Source organism: Bombina bombina, chromosome 8, assembly GCF_027579735.1.
Source record: "Bombina bombina isolate aBomBom1 chromosome 8, aBomBom1.pri, whole genome shotgun sequence".
In the NCBI taxonomy this organism is placed as follows: Eukaryota; Metazoa; Chordata; class Amphibia; order Anura; family Bombinatoridae; genus Bombina; species Bombina bombina.
In genome coordinates this window covers 253,310,306-253,334,386 of record NC_069506.1, presented here as the reverse complement: position 1 = coordinate 253,334,386, position 24,081 = coordinate 253,310,306, and the positions used below count along the sequence as shown (strand labels likewise).

General features: G+C 38.0%; 1 protein-coding gene across 1 annotated transcript in view; it reads right to left on the bottom strand.

Annotated features, from left to right (window-relative positions):
• The window catches only part of LOC128639095 (uncharacterized), a 246,551-nt gene that overhangs the window by 27,990 nt on the left and 194,480 nt on the right, over positions 1 to 24,081 (bottom strand). The window lies entirely within an intron of this gene.

Sequence of the window (24,081 nt, the reverse complement as noted above, 5' to 3'; positions counted from 1 at the left end):
ATTTTTTGATAACATAGTTATTCTTTGTTGAAGATTTTGTTACATGCGAGCACAAAAATAGTTATCCTTTGTTGAAGATTTTATTTCATGCAAGCACAAATAACAAATTTTTTAATTATTTTCTATTTTATTTTTTTCTATTTTCTATTGGCAAATAATTTGCAAACACTTTGCACACATTTTTGCAAACATTTTGCAAATATTTTCATTTCACTTATGATCATTTGATATACATCAAATATTTGAAATTGCAATTAACCCTATAGCTTTCTTCTAGCACACATATACACTATTTTCTATCCAAAATATCTTTTTTTTCTGTTGTGAGAATAGGGAAGTATAAGTCGCAAGGGTTCTAACTAGCACTACACTAAAACACCTGTATTTTTCTTAATAACTTTATTACAGTGGGGTCGATGTGGGCAGACGGCAGATTATGGGTTAATAATATTTAACTAGTGTTTGTGATGCGGGAGGGTGGCGGTTTAGGGGTTAATAACTTTATTATAGTGGTGGTGATATCAGGGAGTGGCGGAATACGGGTTAATAATAATTTTTAGCGGAGCGATATCTGAAGCGGCAGATTAGGGGTTAATAAGTTTAATATAGTATTTACGATGTGGGAGGGCCTTGGTTTAGGGGTTAATAGCTAGTTTATGGGTGTTTAGTGTACTTTGTAGCAGTTTATTTATGAGTTTTATGGTACAGTTTTGTAGCGAAAAACTCAATAACTACTGCTTTTAGATTGCAGAACTGATCTTGTTGGTATAGGCTGCAACGCTAGCTTTTTAGCTTGCACGCAAAACTCGTAATGGCTGCGCTATGGAAGTCCCATGAAAAAATATAATTTATATGAGTGCAGGACTGATGTTGCCGCACATGCTAAAAGGCTTGCGGTACACCTATACCGACAAGACTTGTAATGGCTGCATTGCTGTTTTAACGCTGAAATTACATTTTTTTTCAGCATTAAAGCACGAACGCACAACTCATAATCTAGGTGATTATGATCTCTTTGGACAAAACTATCAAAAAATGTCAAAATATCTCTAGCATACCATCCCCTTTAACTCCACTGCTAGACAACCCAAACTTTACACTTCAACCACTCTTACAGCCATCCCCACTAAATAATATTCACAGAGCCATTCCTAGCTCTACTTTATACCACAACTCTAAACCCAAATCACAGAAGAAATAGTCAGACTTGTAGGACATCTGGTATTCCTACATGCAGCTACTTCATTATTTACAAAGCAATCCTCACAAACCCTCCTTATCCCGTCCCATGACTGTCTTCGAAAGCATGTGTAGCAAAGAGATACCGATCAAAGGCATACTGTCAATCTCCTATAAACAAATAATGTCTTCCACTGCATCCACACTACCCTCATACACATCAAAATGGGAACAGGAGATAGGAGACACTTTAACAAAAAAAGAATGGCTATACGTGTTCTCAATCATAAATAAATAAACCTCATCCATATATACCTTTGAAATGAACATTAATTTCTTAGCAGGTGCTACTACACACCGGCGCGCCTATCCACCATCCTCCCAGGATTCCTGGGGGAGTGCTGAAGGGGCTGCATGGACAAAGACACACTCACACATATTTGAAAATATAGTGGTGAGAATTATATCAGACCATCAGAGGTGCGCATATAACACAAAAAACAAAAACCATTGGACAAAATAAAAATACAGTATATAGTCTGATCCTTGGTAAGTGATAATCCCAACTCACTGTCTTCCATAAACCATATCTATCCATGGAAGGTAAAATGATACAGTTCAGCAGCACTACCAAGATAATAATAACAATGGCAGAAAGTCCTATAAGACAGAAAAGAGGTGCCTCATAGTGTGATAACATCTATCACCATATAATATTAGCAAACAGATGGCAACTCAGGATTAGGAAGAGCACAATTAGTGCTATAAACCACAAGCCGAGACCTCAAAGTCACTCGGCAGACTAGTCCCCGACACTGCTCAGCTGATCACAAGTGAAGGTGTTCCAGGCGGAAAGATCCAGAGACCATCAGCGATCTCACTGGTAGACACAACTGCAACTCAAAGAAGCGTTAGAGCAATTTTGTAGGGACAAGGAGTTACCCAGACCAAATAGGAGCAGAAGCATGATCAATAAAATGATTATTTTATAAACACCACCCAGGGAGGCTTAGGGGTCCCAAACATAAGGGAAAACAGAAACGCCATATTTCTTTCAAGAATTATAGATTGGTGCTCATTTGAAGAGCATCATCATAAACAATGGGTTAAACTTGAGCATGAACTCTCCGGTTGTACTCAATTGGGCTCTATGTGTTGGACTGATATATATCGATCCAAGACCAAATACCTTAATAACCCAATCATACATGAGACTTTTAATACATGGATAGAGATAGTTAAAACACACCCTAATTTGTCCTCAATACCCTCCCCACTGACACCTATACTACAGAATGATAACTTTCCACCGGGACTCACTTTCACCCCCACAGGTACCAAGGACATTCATCTTCTGTTACCAGCCTATGTATTGACAGAAGGTGGCAATTTACTACCTAGACATTCCATGGAATCCTTGGGCAATGGATTTTTCGGTATGTGGTTTAGGTACCTCCAACTATGCCACTTCTTTCTGTCCTCACATAAATCCCACCTAAATAAGCAACGAACACAATTTGAGATACTGTGCAGTTCTTCATTTACTAAAGCTTGAAATAGAGACTTACCATTTTTAATCCCAATTACAGAATGGCATTCAATTTTCACAGCGGTGAAACGGTCGGCACATTCGGCTAAACTTATAGAAACCAACATGAAATTATTAACTAGGTGGTATCTCACACCACAGAGACTCAAGCATCTCTTTCCTGGTTCTTCTAACCGCTGCTGGAGACAGTGTAGGGAAGAGGGCACGCTATTCCATATTTGGTGGGCCTGTCCTAAAATTCAAGCATTTTGGACATCTATTATACCATATATACAAAACACCATTGGCACTTCGATGCCTCACGACCCGACTATCTACCTGTTCCACAAATACCCCAAACTTAACTCACAACTACACTATAAACTACTACAAATAATGATTAACAGTGCAAATCAACTAATTCTAAGACTGTGAAAAAAAGAATCAATTCCCACCCTAGCTCAGTGGATACAAGAGATACAACTCAATCTCAAGCTGGAAAGAAATCACTACCTTTTAATAAACAAATTAGACACTCATGCAGAGATATTGTTTCTGTGGGATTCTATACCCACTTAGGGCCCTACCATGAGTCCTTTGTATACACTAATCAACTACATACAGATTACTCAAGACGAATCCCTCTACTTTCCTAAGACGACGTTGTGTTCTATGGGTTGTCACAGACTTTCACACTCCAGACTTAGATGTTAATACTCCTTAATGTCATATTGCGTTGATACCAGATGTATTTGTTTAGATGAAAATACACGGTTACATATATGCTTCGACCAAGAATTAATGGACACACATGGAAATTATAACTGTTCAATGTTTATTGTTACTAGTTTACTTTGGTTATTTTGTTACAAAAAAATAAGGAAAAATTGTGAAAATGCAAGGCCCTCAATGTTGGGAACTTTACTGGTTCATCTTTCAAAGGGGTTCTACAGTTTGGACTCTATTGAACTCCTTATGGATTCACTTATCTGAGATATGTATGGACTCTATATTTAACATGAGGCCTAAGCCTTTAATCTTTGTTTTGCAAATGATCATCATATTTTTTTTGACAAATGTATGTTTTAAACAGAAATAAAAAAAAAATCCTAAAAAAAAAAAAAAGATTATTTTATTAAAAATATAAAACCAGGATAAACAGCAAGTTTCTCGGCTACATAGGCCATTTCATCAGGCTTTAATCTACAATTAAAACACACTCGTTATAAACACTCCTTCAACCAATGGTAAGGCCAGATCGGTACACACCCTCCCCTCACTCCCCTATAGTGCACGCCTATAGGTCTCTTAGTGTATCATAAGCTAAAACATAACACTCTGAGGGAGTGAATGTGTAAACAAGGGGACACTGATTGGCTAATACTAGTACTTACTTTGCTTGCAATACACGCACTATAACAATACTATTTAGGACCTAGACTGGTTATAATCATGGTCTTATAGGATGATGTCCTACATACATTGCAGCAAAGACATAGATAAAAGTGCAACAACAGATCCAACATGTCATGCAATTTATTGTAGCATAAATATGACATAGTTACAAGAGTGAGACACCAATTGATTGGTACATTTTCTCAATACCCAGAGATGTTTAAATTAATTTCATTAGCACGATACATACATCGCAATGCTCATTAGATACACTCATAAAACTAATAGTAAAGCCAAATCGGCACACACCCCCCTGCTTCCCCTGAAGTGCATGCCTATATGTCTTGTAGTGTGCCACAAGCCAAAACGTAATGCTCTGCGGGAGTGAATATATAGCAATGGGGACACTAATTGGCTAATACTATGACTTACTTTGTTTATAATACACGCATTACAACAATTTTAACAGGACCTAGACTAACTATAATCATGGTTTTATGTGTATCACAGCAAAGACATGTATTAATGTGCAACATAAGATCCAACATTTCATAGAATTAATTGCAACATAAATATGACAACTACAAGTGTGAGACAACAATTGATCGATACATTTACTCAATATCCAAAGATGTTTAAATTAATTTCCTTGGCTACGATACACATATCGCATCAACATCTAGAATCTTGGACTAAATGAGACCACAGCTATATTCCAAAATTAAATTACATGCATGCATCCTAACAAGGATAGATCACATGAAGACTCTATGTGTATAGTAGGCAGTTCAATAGTGATAATACAAGGCAGTACATACAATGAAAATACAATTAGTCACTTGCACAGTAGAAGTATAGCATAATAGAATTGAACATTAGGCCCCTCAATACCCCAGGGGCTTATATGTAATTTCTGAGCCTACAATACACATAACCCGTCAATGCTTATGACTAGACTAAGTCTAGTAGTAACAGTAACCGGTGTTAAATATACAACTTGTGTTAAGGTGTATATAGTATAATTGGGAACTACTAAATTTCACACCAAGAGAGTACAACTAATCAAATTTGAGGCTAGAGGATCCACTTACCATCAATACGCTTCAAGGTAATGGTGCCACTAACGGAACACCAGATACCACCTCATAAATATTATAGGTGTGTATTATTTCACGGTGTGAAATTTAGTAGTTCCCAATTATACTATATACACCTTAACACATGTTGTATATTTAACACTGGTTACTGTTATGACTAGACTAAGTCTAGGTAAAGGTTTAGATGACTACCATAACATCTGCTTTATTTGGGAAGAGTACTTAAATAAAAGTTAGAGAAAAGCACTATTACATTATGTCCATATTACACTATTACATATATGTCCAGGCACAAAGCGTTTTATCTTGTTAAACCCTTTTAAGATCAGAACCCACACTAGAAAGCACTGCTAAATATGTCTACACTCTCATGGTAACTTAAACCCAGCCATGTAAAAATCCTGATACACATTTGAGTTGAATGTTTTGAAGGTTTACCTTTCTTCCTTTAGTTACTGTATACTACTTCACCTAAAATATTCTTGTATAAATATTGTTGTTTACTCCTTGGACTATGGACATTTGTTTTTCTTTTTTTTAACCACTTAGAAGTATAAATCAATTCCTTCTGTGAACATCATTATAACCTGTAAAGATCAGTAAACAATGTACCAATTTTTCATATGTAACGTAATGTATACCTATGTTAATTTTGTTTTTTCAATAATATCTTTTAAAATATATATATAGATTTTTTTTTGCTTTTTTGAAAAGAAGTCTGATGAATATTGGGAGCACATTATTTAGTCAGCTGAGACAAAGATAAATTTGTTCGGCTCAGATGGGGTCCAGCATGTTTGGCGTGAACCTGGCTACGATTATTACAGTGAATGCATAGTCCCAACAGTGAAGCACCGAGGTGGGAGTGTGATGATATGGGGCTGCATGAGTGCAAAAGGTGTTGAGGAGGTGACATTTATATATGGCACCATGAATGCCTGTAGATATACCAAAATACTGGCCAACAAGATGACTCCCAGTCTCCAGAAGCTTGTCAGAAAAGGAATATCCCAGCATGATAACAATCCAAAGCACACTGCCAAAATCACAAAAGAGTTTCTTAAGTTGAAAATTATGACCTGAACAAGTATGTCCCCTGACTTGAATCCAGCAGATCACCTTTGGAGTGTTTTAAAGATAAAAGTAGAGCGACACAGCCTATCAAGAAAAGAGCAGCTGAAAAAAATTGTCTCTGAAGAATGGCAGAACATATTTCCAGATATTTGTGCAGCTCTGTTATCCTCCATGCCCAGTTACAATTACTGTAAGGTTAGACAATTTTGAATTATTTGACATTTAAGTGATATTGCACAGGGGTGTACTCACTTATGTTATATACTATATGCATATATATATAATTATAAATCTATCTATAGGGCACTGCTCAAGAAAATGAAGTAACATTACTGATTAGCATATCAACCTACTAGCCTGATTGCTGACCTTACAAAGCCTGTCTACCTGCATGCAACTAATACTTATGCACAATAAGTGGGAATGAAGTTATGGAAGAGATACGCTTGTCCCACTTTGAATCTCGCCGCTTATCAGTTCTGTGTCTTTGTGCACAATGAGCTGCTGCTGGGAGCCAGCGACTTCCCCCACAGTGACAGAGGGATGGAGTGTTTTAGGCCTCACAGTGACTGCCACAGTCACAGAAATGCTGCCCCTTGTCAAGTTTGGGTCCAATGGTTGAGCCGGCTCTGTCTATCTATCTATCTATCTATCTATCTATCTATCTATCTATCTATCTATCTATCTATCTATATATCTATCTATCTATCTATCTATCTATCTATCTATCTATATCTATCTTTATTTCTTTCTTTCTTTCTTTCTTTGTATCTTTCTTTCTTTCTTTCTTTCTTTCTATGTTTCCTTTTTTCTTTCTGTCTATCTCTCTTTCTCTTTTGTTCTTTCTTTCTTTCTTTCTTTCTCTTTCATTCTTTCTTTCTTTCTAAAACAAACATATTTAAAGTATTTATATTTCTAAAATAATAAAATATGATGTACACATTGTTTTAAAGTGATATATTATATGGCAGGGTATGTTATGTCTGACACTGTAAAAATACAAGTGCCCTTACGTATTACTTTCTGTGCTAACACGCTCATCTGATCAATGTAAGTTAAAGCCTACTATCTAACCATCATGGTGTTAAACAAAATAAAAAATAACATAATTTATGTAAGAACTTACCTGATAAATTCATTTGTTTCATATTGGCAAGAGTCCATGAGCTAGTGATGTATGGGATATACAATCCTACCAGGAGGGGCAAAGTTTCCCAAACCTCAAAATGCCTATAAATACACCCCTCACCACACCCACAATTCAGTTTAACGAATAGCCAAGTAGTGGGGTGATAAAGAAAGGAGTACAAAGCATCAACAGAGGAATCTGAAAATAATTGTGCTTTATACAATAAAATCATAACCACCATAAAAAGGGTGGGCCTCATGGACTCTTGCCAATATGAAAGAAATGAATTTATCAGGTAAGTTCTTATATAAATTATGTTTTCTTTCATGTAATTGGCAAGAGTCCATGAGCTAGTGATGTATGGGATATCAAATACCCAAGATGTGGAACTCCACGCAAGAGTCACTAGAGAGGGAGGGATAAAAATAAACAACAGCCATATGCTGAAAAATTAATCCAAAAACCAAAATATGTTATTCTCATGAAGAAAAGAAAAACTTAAAACATCAGCAGAAGAATCAAACTGAAACAACTGCCTGAAGAACTTTTCTACCAAAAACTGCTTCTGAAGAAGCAAAAATATTAAAATGGTAGAATTAAGAAAATGTATGTAAAGAAGACCAAATTTCCGTTTGCAAATTTGAACAACTGAAGCTTCATTCTAAAGAGCCCACAAAGTGGCGACTGATCTAGTAGAATGAGCTGAAATTCTCTGAAGCGGGGCTAAACCCGACTCCAATAAGCTTGAAGAATCAAAAAACTTTAATCAACAAACCAAGGAAATAGCAGAAGTTTTTCTGACCTTTCCTAGGACCAGAAAATATAACAAATAGACTTGAAGTCTTTGCTTAGTAGCTTAAATATAATATTTCAAAGCTCTCACCGTATCCAAAGAATGAAAAGATCTTTTCCAAAGAATTCTTAGGATTAGGACACAAGGAAGGAACAACAATTTCTCTACTAATGTTGTTAGAATTCACAACCTTAGGAAAAAATAGAAATGAAGTCCGCAAAACCGCCTTATCCTGATGAAAAAATCAGAAAAGGAGATTCACAAGAAAAAGCAGATAGCTCAGAAACTCTTCTAGCAGAAGAGATGACCAAAAGGAACAATACTTTCCAAGAAAGTAGTAAAATGTCCAAAGAATGCATAGGCTCAATATGGAGGAGCCTGTAAAGCCTTCAAAACTAAATTAAGACTCCAAGGAGGAGAGATTGATTTTATGACAGGCTTAAATACAAACTAAAGCCTTTACAAAACAGTAAATATCAGGAAGTTTAGCAATCTTTCTGTGAATTAAACAGAAAGAGCAGAGATTTGTCCCTTCAAGGAACTTGCAGACAAAACCTTATCCAAACCATCCTGAAGAAACTGAAAAATTCTTGCAACTCTAAAAGAATGCCAAGAGAATTTATGAGAAGAATACCAAAAAATGTAGGTCTTCCAAACTCAATAATAAATCTTTCTAGAGATAGAATTACGAGCTTGTAACATAGTATTAAAGGGACACTCAGGTTAAATCAAATTTTCATGATTCAGATACAGCGTGTAATTTTAAAAAACTTTCCAATTTACTTCCATTAAAAAAAATGTGCACAATCTTTTATATTTACAATTTTTGAGTCACCAGATCCTACTGAGCATGTGCAAGAATTCACAGACTATACGTATATGCATTTGTGATTGGCTGATTGCTATCACATGGTACAAGGGGAGTGGAAATATACATAAATGTTAAATTTGTTATAAAAAAATCTACTACTCATTTGAAGTTCAGACTAAGTGCTATTGCATTGTCTTGTTATCTTACATTTGTTGATTATGCAAATCTAATGTGTTGACTGGTCCTTTAATTACTGAGTTAGAGAAAACCTCTATGAGTTAGCACTAAACGTTCAATTTCCATACCTTCAAATTTAATGATTTGAGATCCTGATGGAAAAACGGACCTTGAGACAGTAACGGAAATGGCCAAGGTTGGCAACTGCACATCCGAACAAGATCCGCATACTAAAACCTGTGGGGCCATGCTGGAGCCAGCAGCAACACAAACGATTGTTCCATGATGATTCTGGAAATCACTCTTGGAGGAAGAACTAGAGACGGGAAAATATAAGCAGGATAATAACACCAAGGAAGTGTCAGCGCACCCACTGCTTCCGCCTGAAAATCCCTGAACCTGGACAGGCATCAGGGAAGTCTCTTGTTTAGATGAGAGGCCATCAGATCTATCTGCGGAAGACCCCATATCTTGAACAATCTGAGAAAACACATCTGGATAGAAGAACCACTCCCAAGGATGTGAAGTCTGACGGCTGAGATAATCCGCCTCCCAATGTCTATATCTGGGATATGCACCACAGAAATTAGACAGGAGCTGGATTCCGCCCAAGCAAGTACCCGAAATACTTCTTCATAGCTTGTGGACCTTGAGTCCAACCCTGCTGATTGACAAATGTCACTGTATGTGATATTGTCTGCTTGACAATAAATGAACAGTTCTCTCTTCAACAAAGGCCAAAATGGAAGAGCTCTGCGAATAGCACGGAGATCTAGAATATTGATTGGTAATCTCGCCTCTTGAGATTTCCAAAACCCCTTGTGCTGTCAGAGATCCCCAAACAGCTCCCCAACCTGAAAGACTTGCATCTGTAGAGATCATAGTCCAGGTTAGCTGAACAAAAAAGCCCCTTGAACTAAACACTGGTGATTTACCACCAGGTCAGATAGTGTCAAATATCGGGATTTAAGGATATTAATTGAGATATCTTAATATAATCCCTGCACCATGGATTGCAGCAAACAAAGCTGGATAGGTTTTTTTCCATGCACATAACCACTGAAGGAAAAGACTGAGACTGAAGGTGCCGACAGACTGCAACCACTTTCAAACGTCTCTTGTCTGTTAGAGACAGAGTCAGGGACACTAAATCTATCTGGAAACCTAAAAAAGGTGACCCTTAGTCTGAGAAATCAAGAAACTCTTTGGTAAATTGATCCTCCAACCATGTTTCCGAAGAGACAACACTGGTTGATTAGTGTGAGATTCTGCAGAACGGAGGACTGAGCTAGTACCAATATCATCCAAATAAGGAAACACCGCAATACCCTGCTCTCTGGTTTCCATAAAGCAGGGCACCAAAAACTGCTGCTGCTAATCAAAAAATGGAAAAGCAACGAATTGGTAATGCTTGTCTAGAAAAGAGAATCTCAGGAACTGATAATGATCTGAATGAATCAGAGTATAAAGGTATACATCCTGCAATTCAATATGAACCTAAAAATGTCCTTGCTGAATAAAAGGCAGAATAGTCATTAAAGACACCATTTGAAAATTGGTATTCTTACATAACGAATCAAAATTTTCAGATCCAGAATTGGTCTGAATGAAATTTCCTTCTTTGAGACAAAGAAAAGATTTGAATAAAAAACCCCAGACCTTGTCCCTGAAAAGGAACTGGCATGACTACCCCTGAAATTCCAGGTCTGAAACACACTTCAGGAAAGCCTGAGCTTTAACTGGATTTGCTGTGATACGTGAGAGAAAAACATCTTCTCACAGGAGGATTTATTCAGAATCCTATTCGAAACCCCTGAGAGACAATACTCTGAAACCATAGATTTGGACCGAATTATCCAAAATTTTCTTGAAAAAAAAATTAATCTGCCCCCTACCAGTTGAGCAGGAATGAGAATCGCACCTTCATGCGGTCTTAGGGGCTGCCTTTTTGGTTTCTTAAATGTGTTGAATTTATTCCATTTAAAGAAGGTTTCCAAATGGAAACAGATTCCATAGGGAAGGATTAGGTTTTTGTCCCTTATTGAAAAAAAGAACGAAAACAATTTAGAAGCTTAATATTTACCTTTAGGTCTCTTATTACCTTGGAAAGAAGAAATAGCAATCTAGACTTAAAAAGTCATAACAACAATCCAAGATTTAAGCCTCAAACTCTTGTAGCTAAAAATAGCTATAGACATAGATCTAACATCAATCTTAATGATATAAAAAAAATGGCATCAGAACTGATTAGTATGTTGCAGAAAGCAAACAATACTAAATAAATCAGAATCCAATTCTTGTTGCGCTAAATCTCCAACAAAAAAGTTGATGCAGCTGCAACATCAGCCAAAGAAAATGCAGGCCTGAGACGACCTGAATATAAATCAGTTTTCCTTAGATAAGATTCAAGTCTCCTATCTAAAAGAACTTAAGTACTATCTTCCATAGGAATAGAAGTACATTCAGCAAGAGTAGAAAGAGCCCCAACAAGTTGAGGATCTTTTCCCAAAACTCTATAGAAATTGCTGGTAAAAAGATACAATTTTTTTAAAACCTTGAAGAAGGAATAAAATAAGTACCCCGCTAATTCCATTCCTTAGAAATCATAAGAGAAATAGCATCAGGAACGGAAAAAAACCTCTGGAGCAATCACAGGAGGTTTAAAAAACAGAATTTACTAGTTCTAATATCAAGAGCACTAGTTTCCATGATATCCAAAATAATTAACACCTTTTTTTAACAAAGAACGAAAATACTTCATTTTAAATAAATAACATAATTTATGTAAGAACTTACCTGATAAATTCATTTCTTTCATATTAGCAAGAGTCCATGAGCTAGTGACGTATGGGATATACATTCCTACCAGGAGGGGCAAAGTTTCCCAAACCTCAAAATGCCTATAAATACACCCCTCACCACACCCACAAATCAGTTTAACGAATAGCCAAGAAGTGGGGTTATAAGAAAAAAGTGCGAAAGCATAAAAAATAAGGAATTGGAATAATTGTGCTTTATACAAAAAAATCATAACCACCACAAAAAAGGGTGGGCCTCATGGACTCTTGCTAATATGAAAGAAATACATAAATTATGTTTTCTTTCATGTAATTAGCAAGAGTCCATGAGCTAGTGACGTATGGGATAATGACTACCCAAGATGTGGATCTTTCCACGCAAGAGTCACTAGAGAGGGAGGGATAAAATAAAGACAGCCAATTCCGCTGAAAATAATCCACACCCAAAATAAAGTTTAAATCTTATAATGAAAAAAACTGAAATTATAAGCAGAAGAATCAAACTGAAACAGCTGCCTGAAGTACTTTTCTACCAAAAACTGCTTCAGAAGAAGAAAACACATCAAAATGGTAGAATTTAGTAAAAGTATGCAAAGAAGACCAAGTTGCTGCTTTGCAAATCTGATCAACAGAAGCTTCATTCCTAAAAGCCCAGGAAGTAGAAACTGACCTAGTAGAATGAGCTGTAATCCTTTGAGGCGGAGTTTTACCCGACTCAATATAAGCATGATGAATTAAAGATTTCAACCAAGAAGCCAAAGAAATGGCAGAGGCCTTCTGACCTTTCCTAGAACTGGAAAAGATAACAAATAGACTAGAAGTCTTTCGGAAATTCTTAGTAGCTTCAACATAATATTTCAAAGCTCTAACTACATCCAAAGAATGCAATGATTTCTCCTTAGAATTCTTAGGATTAGGACATAATGAAGGAACCACAATTTATCTACTAATGTTGTTAGAATTCACAACCTTAGGTAAGAATTGAAAAGAAGTTCGCAACACCGCCTTATCCTGATGAAAAATCAGAAAAGGAGACTCACAAGAAAGAGCAGATAATTCAGAAACTCTTCTAGCAGAAGAGATGGCCAAAAGAAGCAAAACTTTCCAAGAAAGTAATTTAATGTCCAATGAATGCATAGGTTCAAATGGAGGAGCTTGAAGAGCCCCCAGAACCAAATTCAAACTCCAAGGAGGAGAAATTGACTTAATGACAGGTTTTATACGAACCAAAGCCTGTACAAAACAATGAATATCAGGAAGATTAGCAATCTTTCTGTGAAAAAGAACAGAAAGAGCAGAGATTTGTCCTTTCAAGGAACTTGCAGACAAACCTTTATCCAAACCATCCTGAAGAAATTGTAAAATTCTCGGAATTCTAAAAGAATGCCAGGAAAAATGATGAGAAAGACACCAAGAAATGTAAGTCTTCCAGACTCTATAATATATCTTCCTAGATACAGATTTACGAGCCTGTAACATAGTATTAATCACAGAGTCAGAGAAATCTCTTTGACTAAGAATCAAGCGTTCAATCTCCATACCTTTAAATTTAAGGATTTGAGATCCTGATGGAAAAAAGGACCTTGCGACAGAAGGTCTGGTCGCAACGGAAGAGTCCACGGTTGGCAAGAGGCCATCCGGACAAGATCCGCATACCAAAACCTGTGAGGCCATGCTGGAGCCACCAGCAGAACAAACGAGCATTCCTTCAGAATCTTGGAGATTACTCTTGGAAGAATAACTAGAGGCGGAAAGATATAGGCAGGATGATACTTCCAAGGAAGTGACAATGCATCCACTGCTTCCGCTTGAGGATCCCTGGATCTGGACAGATACCTGGGAAGTTTCTTGTTTAGATGAGAAGCCATCAGATCTATTTCTGGAAGTCCCCACATTTGAACAATCTGAAGAAATACCTCTGGGTGAAGAGACCATTCGCCCGGATGTAACGTTTGGCGGCTGAGATAATCCGCTTCCCAATTGTCTATACCTGGGATATGAACCGCAGAAATTAGACAGGAGCTGGATTCCGCCCAAACCAGAATTCGAGATACTTCTTTCATAGCCAGAGGACTGTGAGTCCCTCCTTGATGATTGATGTATGCCACAGTTGTGACATTGTCTGTCTGAAAACAAATGAACGATTCTCTCTTTAGAAGAGGCCATGACTGAAGAGCTCTGAGAATTGCACGGAGTTCCAAAATATTGATTGGTAATCTCACCTCCTGAGATTCCCAAACTCCTTGTGCTGTCAGAGACCCCCAAACTGCTCCCCAACCTGTCAGACTTGCATCTGTTGAAATCACAGTCCAGGTTGGAAGAACAAAAGAAGCCCCCTGAACTAAACGTTGGTGATCTGTCCACCACGTCAGAGAGTGTCGTACAAATGGTTTTAAAGATATCAATTGATGTATCTTTGTGAAATCCCTGCACCACTGGTTCAGCATACAGAGCTGAAGAGGTCACATGTGAAAACGAGCAAAGGGGATCGCGTCCGATGCAGCAGTCATAAGACCTAGAATTTCCATGCATAAGGCTACCGAAGGGAATGATTGAGACTGAAGGTTTCGACAGGCTGAAACCAACTTTAGACGTCTCTTGTCTGTCAGAGACAGAGTCATGGACACTGAATCTATCTGGAAACCTAAAAAGGTTACCCTTGTCTGAGGAATCAACAAAGTTTTCGGCAAATTGATCCTCCAACCATGATTTCGAAGAAACAATACGAGTCGATTCGTATGAGATTCTGCTAAATGTGAAGACTGAGCAAGTACCAAGATATCATCCAAATAAGGAAATACCACAATACCCTGTTCTCTGATTACAGACAGAAGGGCACCGAGAACCTTTGTAAAAATCCTTGGAGCTGTTGCTAGGCCAAACGGCAGAGCCACAAATTGGTAATGCTTGTCTAGGAAAGAGAATCTCAGAAACTGATAGTGATCTGGATGAATTGGAATATGCAGATATGCATCCTGTAAATCTATTGTGGACATATAATGCCCTTGAAAAGGCAGGATAGTCCTTATAGTTACCATTTTGAATGTTGGTATCCTTACATAACGATTCAATATTTTTAGATCCAGAACTGGTCTGAAGGAATTCTCCTTCTTTGGTACAATGAAGAGATTTGAATAAAACCCCAGTCCCTGTTCCAGAACTGGAACTGGCATAATTACTCCAGCCAACTCTAGATCTGAAACACATTTCAGAAATGCTTGAGCTTTCGCTGGATTTACTGGGACACGGGAAAGAAAAAATCTCTTTGCAGGAGGCCTTATTTTGAAGCCAATTCTGTACCCTTCTGAAACAATGTTCTGAATCCAAATATTGTGAATTGAATTGATCCAAATTTCTTTGAAAAATCGTAATCTGCCCCCTACCAGCTGAGCTGGAATGAGGGCCGCACCTTCATGTAGACTTGGGAGCTGGCTTTGGTTTTCTAAAAGGCTTGGATTTATTCCAGACTGGAGATGGTTTCCAAACTGATACCGCTCCTGTAGATGAAGGATCAGGCTTTTGTTCCTTATTGTGACGAAAGGAACGAAAACGATTATTAGACCTAAATTTACCTTTAGATTTTTTATCCTGTGGTAAAAAAGTTCCTTTCCCTCCAGTAACAGTTGATATAATAGAATCCAACTGAGAACCAAATAATTTATTACCCTGGAAAGAAAGGGAAAGCAAAGTTGACTTAGAAGACATATCAGCATTCCAAGTTTTAAGCCATAAAGCTCTTCTAGCTAAAATAGCTAGAGACATATACCTGACATCAAATCTAATGATATCAAAGATGGCATCACAAATAAAGTTATTAGCATGTTGAAGAAGATTAACAATGCTATGAGAATTATGATCTGTTACTTGTTGCGCTAAAGCTTCTAACCAAAAAGTTGAAGCTGCAGCAACATCCGCTAAAGATATAGCAGGTCTAAGAAGATTACCTGAACATAAGTAAGCTTTTCTTAGAAAGGATTCAATTTTCCTATCTAAAGGATCCTTAAAGGAAGTACTATCTGCCGTAGGAATAGTAGTACGTTTAGCAAGAGTAGAGATAGCCCCATCAACTTTAGGGATTTTGTCCCAAAACTCTAATCTGTCAGATGGCACAGGATATAATTGCTTAAAACGTTTAGAAGGAGTAAATGAATTACCCAAATAATTCCATTCCCTGGAGATTACTTCAGAAATAGCATCAGGGACAGGAAAAACTTCTGGAATAACTACAGGAGATTTAAAAACCTTATTTAAACGTTTAGATTTAGTATCAAGAGGACCAGAATCCTCTATTTCTAATGCAATTAAAACCTCTTTAAGTAAAGAACAAATAAATTCCATTTTGAATAAATATGAAGATTTATCAGCATCAACCTCTGAGACAGAATCCTCTGAACCAGAGGAACCACTATCAGAATCAGAATGATGATGTTCATTTAAAAATTCATCTGAAAAATGAGAAGTTTTAAAAGACCTTTTACGTTTACTAGAAGGAGGAATAACAGACATAGCCTTCTTAATGGATTTAGACACAAAATATCTTATGTTAACAGGAACACTAGTATTAGATGTTGATGGAACAGCAACAGGTAATGTAGTATTACTAAAGGAAATATCTGCATTAACAAGTTTGTCATGACATTCATTACAAACAACAGCTGGAGGAATAGATACCACAAGTTTACAGCAGATACACTTAACTTTGGTAGATCCAGCACCAGGCAGTGATTTTCCAGTAGTATCTTCTGACTCAGGGTCAATCTGGGACATCTTGCAATATGTAATAGAAAAAACAACATATAAAGCAAAATTGATCAAATTCCTTAAATGACAGTTTCAGAAATGGGAAAAAAATGCCAGTGAACAAGCTTCTAGCAACCAGAAGCACTAAATAATGAGACTTAAATAATGTGGAGACAATAATGACGCCCATATTTTTAAGCGCCAAAAAAGACGCCCACATTATTTGGCGCCTAAATGCTTTTGGCGCCAAAAATGACGCCACATCCGGAACGCCGACAAGTCAAAAAGATGACGCAACTTCCGGCGAAACGTATGACGCCGGAAATAGAAAAATATTTTTGCGCCAAAAAAGTCAGCTCCAAGAATGACGCAATAAAATGAAGCATTTTCAGCCCCCGCGAGCCTAACAGCCCACAGGAAAAAAGTCAATTTTAAGGTAAGAAAAAATGATAAATTCATATGCATTATCCCAAATATGAAACTGACGTTGAACATCCTGAGTCAAGGCAAATAAATGTTTGAATACATATATTTAGAACTTTATAAAAAAGTGCCCAACCATAGCTTAGAGTGTCACAGAAAATAAGACTTACTTACCCCAGGACACTCATCTACACGTAGTAGAAAGCCAAACCAGTACTGAAACGAGAATCAGTAGAGGTAATGGTATATATAAGAGTATATCGTCGATCTGAAAAGGGAGGTAAGAGATGAATCTCTACGACCGATAACAGAGAACCTATGAAATAGACCCCGTAAAAGGAGATCATTGAATTCAAATAGGCAATACTCTCCTCACATCCCTCTGACATTCACTGCACGCTGAGAGGAAAACCGGGCTCCAACCTGCTGCGGAGCGCATATCAACGTAGAATCTAGCACAAACTTACTTCACCACCTCCATAGGAGGCAAAGTTTGTAAAACTGATTTGTGGGTGTGGTGAGGGGTGTATTTATATTCATTTTGAGGTTTGGGAAACTTTGCCCCTCCTGGTAGGAATGTATATCCCATACGTCACTAGCTCATGGACTCTTGCTAATTACATGAAAGAAAAGTAAATTTGTTAGTGTCAATATCTGAGGAAAGCTCTTCTGAATCAGATAGATCCTCATCAGAAAAGGATAATTCATTACATTGTCGGTCATTTGAAATTTCATCAACCTTATAAGAAGTTTTAAAAGACCTTTATAATAATTAGAAGGCAGACAAAAGCCTTCTGAATAGAATCAGAAACAAATTCTTAAAATTTCATAGGTATAACATGTACATTAAAAGTTGAAGGAAAAACAACAGTAAATGTACTATAAACTGATGGATACAATATCTGCATGTAAAAAGTTTATCATACAATGACATCCGGAAATATAATGCACTTAGCTTTAGTAGTACCGACATCAGGCAGCAAAGTTCCAACAGATACTTCTGAGGCAGGATCAGATTGAGACATCTTGCAAAATGTAAAATAAAAAACAACATATAAAGCAAAATTTGTCAATTTCCTTATATGACAGTTTCAGGAATGGGAAAAAATGCAAATAGCATAGCCCTCTGAGATAGAAAAAGGCAAGAGGCAAAAGCAATGGGGCAAATAAATATTTAAAAAAATTTAGCGCCAAGTATGACGCAAAACGTAACTGAAAATATTTTTTGGCGCCAACCATGTCCGGAAATGACATGGTCACTAACGACGCAACCCTGTGTGAACTTCTGCGTCAATTACGACGCCGGAAATGAAGAACTTGCGTCAACGGATGTGCCTTTCGCGCCAAAAAAATCTCGCGCCAAGAATGACGCAATAAAGTGTAGCATTTGGAGCACCCACGAGCCTAAGTCAGCCCGCAATTTGAAACAAAGTAGTCAATTGAAAAAAAGACTAAACCCCAGGTAAGAAAAATATTTTTTAATATTAACTTCCCCAAATATGAAACTGACAGTCTGCAAAAAGGAAATACATGAACCTGACTCATGGCAAATATAAGTACAATACATATATTTAGAACTTTATATAAATGCATAAAGTGCCAAACCATAGCTGAGGTGTCTTAAGTAATGAAAACATACTTACCAAAAAGACACCCATCCACATATAGCAGATAGCCAAACCAGTACTGAAACAGTTATAAGAAGAGGTAATGGTATATGAGAGTATATCGTCGATCTGAAAAGGGAGGTAGGAGATGAATCTCTACGACCGATAACAGAGAACCTATGAAATAGATCTCCCGTGAGGAAAATCATTGTATTCAATAGGCGATACTCCCTTCACATCCCTCTGACATTCACTGTACTCTGAGAGGAATCGGGCTTCAACAATGCTGAGAAGCGCATATCAACGTAGAAATCTTAGCACAAACTTATTTCACCACCTCCATAGGAGGCAAAGTTTGTAAGACTGAATTGTGGGTGTGGTGGGGGGGTGTATTTATAGGCATTTTGAGGTTTGGGAAACTTTGCCCCTCCTGGTAGGATTGTATATCCCATACGTCACTAGCTCATGGACTCTTGCCAATTACATGAAAGAAATAATACCTTTACCTGTATGCGTAAGGTTTTAGAGAGGTCAGAGCCTGGTAAACAATATTAATTGCACTTATTGCTGCAGATGCTTTTCTGATATCAAACTAGGGAGGGGGCAATGCAATTACCAAAAATGCCACTGCACATAACTTTCTATGCAAGCACGTTCCCCAAACCCTAATTGGATCAGACATTAGCCAAGTTATTTGTACTGCAATTAGGTTTCAATAGTTAAACTCCATCCACCATTTGCCTTATTTGGAGGAGCCAATTTGGGCTTTACTCTGCATACAATAATGCTATCCATGGTCATTAAAGGGACACTGAACCCATTTTTTTTTCTTTCGTGATTCAGATAAAGCATGCAATTTTAAGCAACTTTCTAATTTACTTCTATTATCTATTTTTCATTGTTCTCTTGCTATCTTTATATGAAAAATAAGGCATCTACGCTATTTTTTTTGGTTCAGTACTCTGGACAGCATTTGTTTATTGGTGGGTGAATTTATCCACCAATCAGCAGGAACAACCCAGGTTGTTCACCAAAAATGGGCCGGCATCTAAACTTACATTCTTGCTTTTCAAATAAAGATACCAAGAGAATGAATAAAATTTGATAATAGGAGAAAATTAGACAGTTGCTTAAAATTGCATGCTCTATCTGAATCACGAAAGAAAAAATGTGGGTTCAGTATCCCTTTAAGTCAGTATATTGTGAATTATTTTGCAGTTATTATAAGTTAAAGACACAGATATGTAGCAGGGTTATAGACTTGAGAATTCAGCAGGGTATATTTGAAGATCAGAGAGTTAGAAATTACTCTATTTCCAGAGCTAAATTACATGAAAAATAAATAATAAAATATCTATTTTGTAAATTTGTTTCATTATTCATAACTAAACATTTTATATCAAGGCCTTTACTGTCCCTTTAACATGATAAACTATACCAGATTTATTGGGCAGGGTTAGACTGATATGCCACAGGATATTTTTTTCTCTGTGAAGGGGCATAGTGTGCAAAAAGAATGTGCACCCTGAGGAGTTGCAATAAAAATGAACAGACTTGGAAGTTAATTTAGCTTCTGTTCTATCTCATGGAGTGCTGTTCTCTCTCTCTCGATTTTTAAACTACACCAGGTACAGAATATCTCAAGACAAAAGGGATATGGTAAACAAAACAGAACATAGTAGTTACATTTTACAGAAAGAAAATGAGCTGTGTCAGAGATTGATGAAATTCAGGGAAACAAACTAGTTATAAAAAAGTACAGTGAAAGGAATTAGGGTTTTATAAGTCGCAAACAATTAATGGTAGAGCAGCAAAAAGCATCCTATATAATAAAAGGCCAAGTGTGTTTGTCCGAAGCGGTCATGCGCAGTAGACACTGAGCGCAAGGACAAACACACCTGGCCTTCAACACTGCAGCGTGAGTACTAACAGGCCGGCCGGATGTGGGCGGGGTCGGGTGGACCATGACGTGGGCGGGGCCAGACGGGCCGTGACGTGTGCGGGGCGTGGCGTGGACGGGGCCGTGCGGGCCATGCCGAGAGCTCAAAAGAGCTCCAAAGAGGGGGGATAGAGAGAGAGCAAAAGAGACTTTTAGAGACACGGGGAGAGAGAGAGATCAAAAGAGGGGAAATAGAGAGAGCAAAAGAGAGGGAGAGAGAGAGACAGCAAAAGAGAGGGAGAGCTCAAAAGAGGGGAGATAGAGAGACAGGAAGAGAGACAGCAAAAGAGAGGGGGGAGGAAGAGCAAAAGAAAGGGGGGAGAGAGAGATGAAAAGAGGGGAGATAGAGAGAGCAAAAGAGAGAGAGACACAGCAAAAGAGAGGGGGGAGAAAGTGGAGAGAGACAGCAAAAGGGGGGAGAGAGGGGAGAGAGAGCAAAAGAAGGCAGAGAGAGAGCACAAAAGAGAGGGGAGAGGGAGAGCATAATAGAGGGGGGAGAGAGAGCTTAAGAGAGGGGAGAGAAAGAGCAAAAGAGAGGGGGAGAGAAAGAGCAAAAGAGAGGGGGAGAGAGACAGCAAAATAGAGGGGGGGGAAAGAGAAAAAAAGGGGGAGAGTGTGACCGCAAAAGAGGAGGGAAAGAGAGCAAAAGAAAGGGGACAGAGAGAGCAAAAGAGGGGGGATAGAGAGAGCAAAAGAGGGGGGTTATAGAGAGCAAAAGAGGGGGAAGAGAGATAGCAAAAGAGAGGGGGGAGAGATAGAGCAAAACAGAGGGGGGAGAGAGAGAGAGCAAAAAAAGAGGGGGGAAAGAGAGAGAGCAAAGAAGAGGGGGGAGAGAGAGAGCAAAGAAGAGGGGGGGAGAGAGAGAGTGCAAAAGAGGGGGGATAGAGTAAGAAAAAGAGGGGGGATAGAGAAAGCAAAAGAGAGGGAGAGAGACAGCAAAAGAGGGGGGGAGAGAGACAGCAAAAGAGATGGGGGAGAGAGCAAAAGAGATGGGGGAGAGAGCAAAATAGAGGGGAGAGAGAGAGAGCAAAATATATGAGGGAGAGAGCAAAAGAGAAGGGGTGAGAGAGAGCAAAAGGGAGGGGGTGAAAGAGAGGGGAGAGAAAGAGAGAGAGCAAAAGAAAGGGGAGAGAGAGAGTGAAAGAGAGGGGGAGAGCGCAAAGAGAGGAGGAGAGAGAGCGCAAAAGAGAGGGGGGAAAAGAGAGGTGGAGAGAGAGAACAAAAGAAAGGGGGGAGAGAGAGAGCAGAAAAGAGGGGGGATAGAGAGAGAGCAAGGGATGGAACAGCTGTACTGCAAAAATTGGCCCGTGTACATGGGCTTTAGGACTAGTTAATTATAATTAACAAACTGATAGGAAGCAGAGTGTCACCTGATTTACATAAAGATAAAACGCTACAACAACAATACCCTAAATACAATAAGAGCACCAGGAACAATTAAATAATTTACAATTGGGAATTTATTAGAGTTAGAATAAACTGCACTGATTACAAAATATTTTGAAGGCAGCAAAGTAATGAAAACATAGACCAACCGAAAGAGACCATTGCAAGTTACAACAGTCATATATATAGGCAAGTTACAACAGCCATATATATAGGGTTGCCACCTCAGACCTGTTTTCCTGGACACTTATGAGTTACACATGCTGCACATGCTGCAGGGTGTGCAGAGGGCAACATGCATTGTGCTGCTGGACAGCACAAAAATAGTGACGCTGGACAGCACTTTTCATGTTCCTCCCTGCAAACCCTACAGCATGTGTAACTCATAAGTGTCCAGGAAAACATACCCGAGGTAGCAACCCTACATATACATTTATTGTGTATCTTAAAAAACAACAACTGCAGGAACTTAATAGTAAACATTATATTAATCTAAGAGTTTTAACATTTCTTTCAGAAGTGAAAAACAGGAACATTTCTGTTTTCTGACCTCTTGTTATACAAATTTGTGACAAACGATGCACCTTCCTTTGCTAAATGAAGAGCTTTTTCCTACCTGAAACAGCATGCAACATATAGGAGAGCAAAGTGTTTAAAGGGACAGTCCGGTCAAAAATTAAATGCACATAGATGAAATACATCTTTGAATAGCAATATACATGTATTAGCAAAAATGCTTCTAGTAGCTGCTAGTGGGGTTTGTATAATATCAGCAATTAATACATAATTACCAGATGGTATCAAGTCCTTAGGATCTATGAGCAAGTGCTGTGTTTAAAATGCTTTGAGACCGCTATAGCTTCTTTTATTAGAACATTTTTTCTTATACTTGTATATTACAAAAATTCTTCTATTCAGAACCTTTTGGCTGGAATGTCCCCTTAAGTCTAAAATATCCATTTATATTCTGGTATTAAAAAAATTTTTATTGACTATTTTCACATTCTGTAATTGCATTGGTAGTGTATGTATCTTATAATGAAAAAGCTTAGGTTGCCAAAACCATTTATTCTATTATTGATTGGCTTTAACCCCTTAATGACCAACATATCCTGTACTTCTGTAGTGGACAGCGGCAGAACTGTGCTAGAATTGCACACCTCACTTCCAGAGGCATGCAGATATAAATAGCGTGGTCTTGCCGATATCAGCTACACCTGAACTTTTTCCGGCACATTTATGGGCGCATCTGAATGACTGCCAACATACAGGTTACATCTATAGTCGTCGCTAAGGTCTGTGGGCTGTTGCTTCCCCGATCAGTCACTTTTTTTACTCTCTGGAACCACCTACCTGCAGCTGCAGCTTTTTAACAATTCCACACAGACTATTTAAAAAAGAATACACAACCCAATTTTTCTCTTTCAGCACCAGGTCTGAACCAAAAATGGGACAGCTCTCATGTTTACATTACTGCTTTTTAAAATAAAGATACCAAAGACAATGAAATTTTTTTTATAAAAGGAGTAAATTAGAAAGTTGCTGAAAATTGCCTGCTCTAGCTAAATCATGAAAGAAAAAACAATTGGGTTTGTGTCCATTTAAATCCAGCCCTTCCTGTTCCTTACCTGTTTACAGGACTAGCTTTCTGGGTGTGCTGTATTCTGTCTATCTTGTTGCTGACTTCTTTGCCCTAATCTGTTTACTCTCTCCTGTCTCCTGATTTTGTACTTCACAGCCTAATCATATTTTGACCCCTGCCTGCCCTGACCACTCCGTGTTTTTTTTGTTTTTTTTACCCTGTGTGCCTTCCAGTTGACAAACCCTGCCTGCCTGATCTTGTCTTCCTCTGTACCCTCAGTTACTGTCTACCGCCTACTAACTTTTCTAGTAGCTTGAAAACCTCTCTACCTGGTACCAGGAAATAGGGGAGGGAAACCTAGCTGCTGATATATCACATGCAGTATACACTAAGCACAGCTCCGCTACAAATTAGTAACTTTTT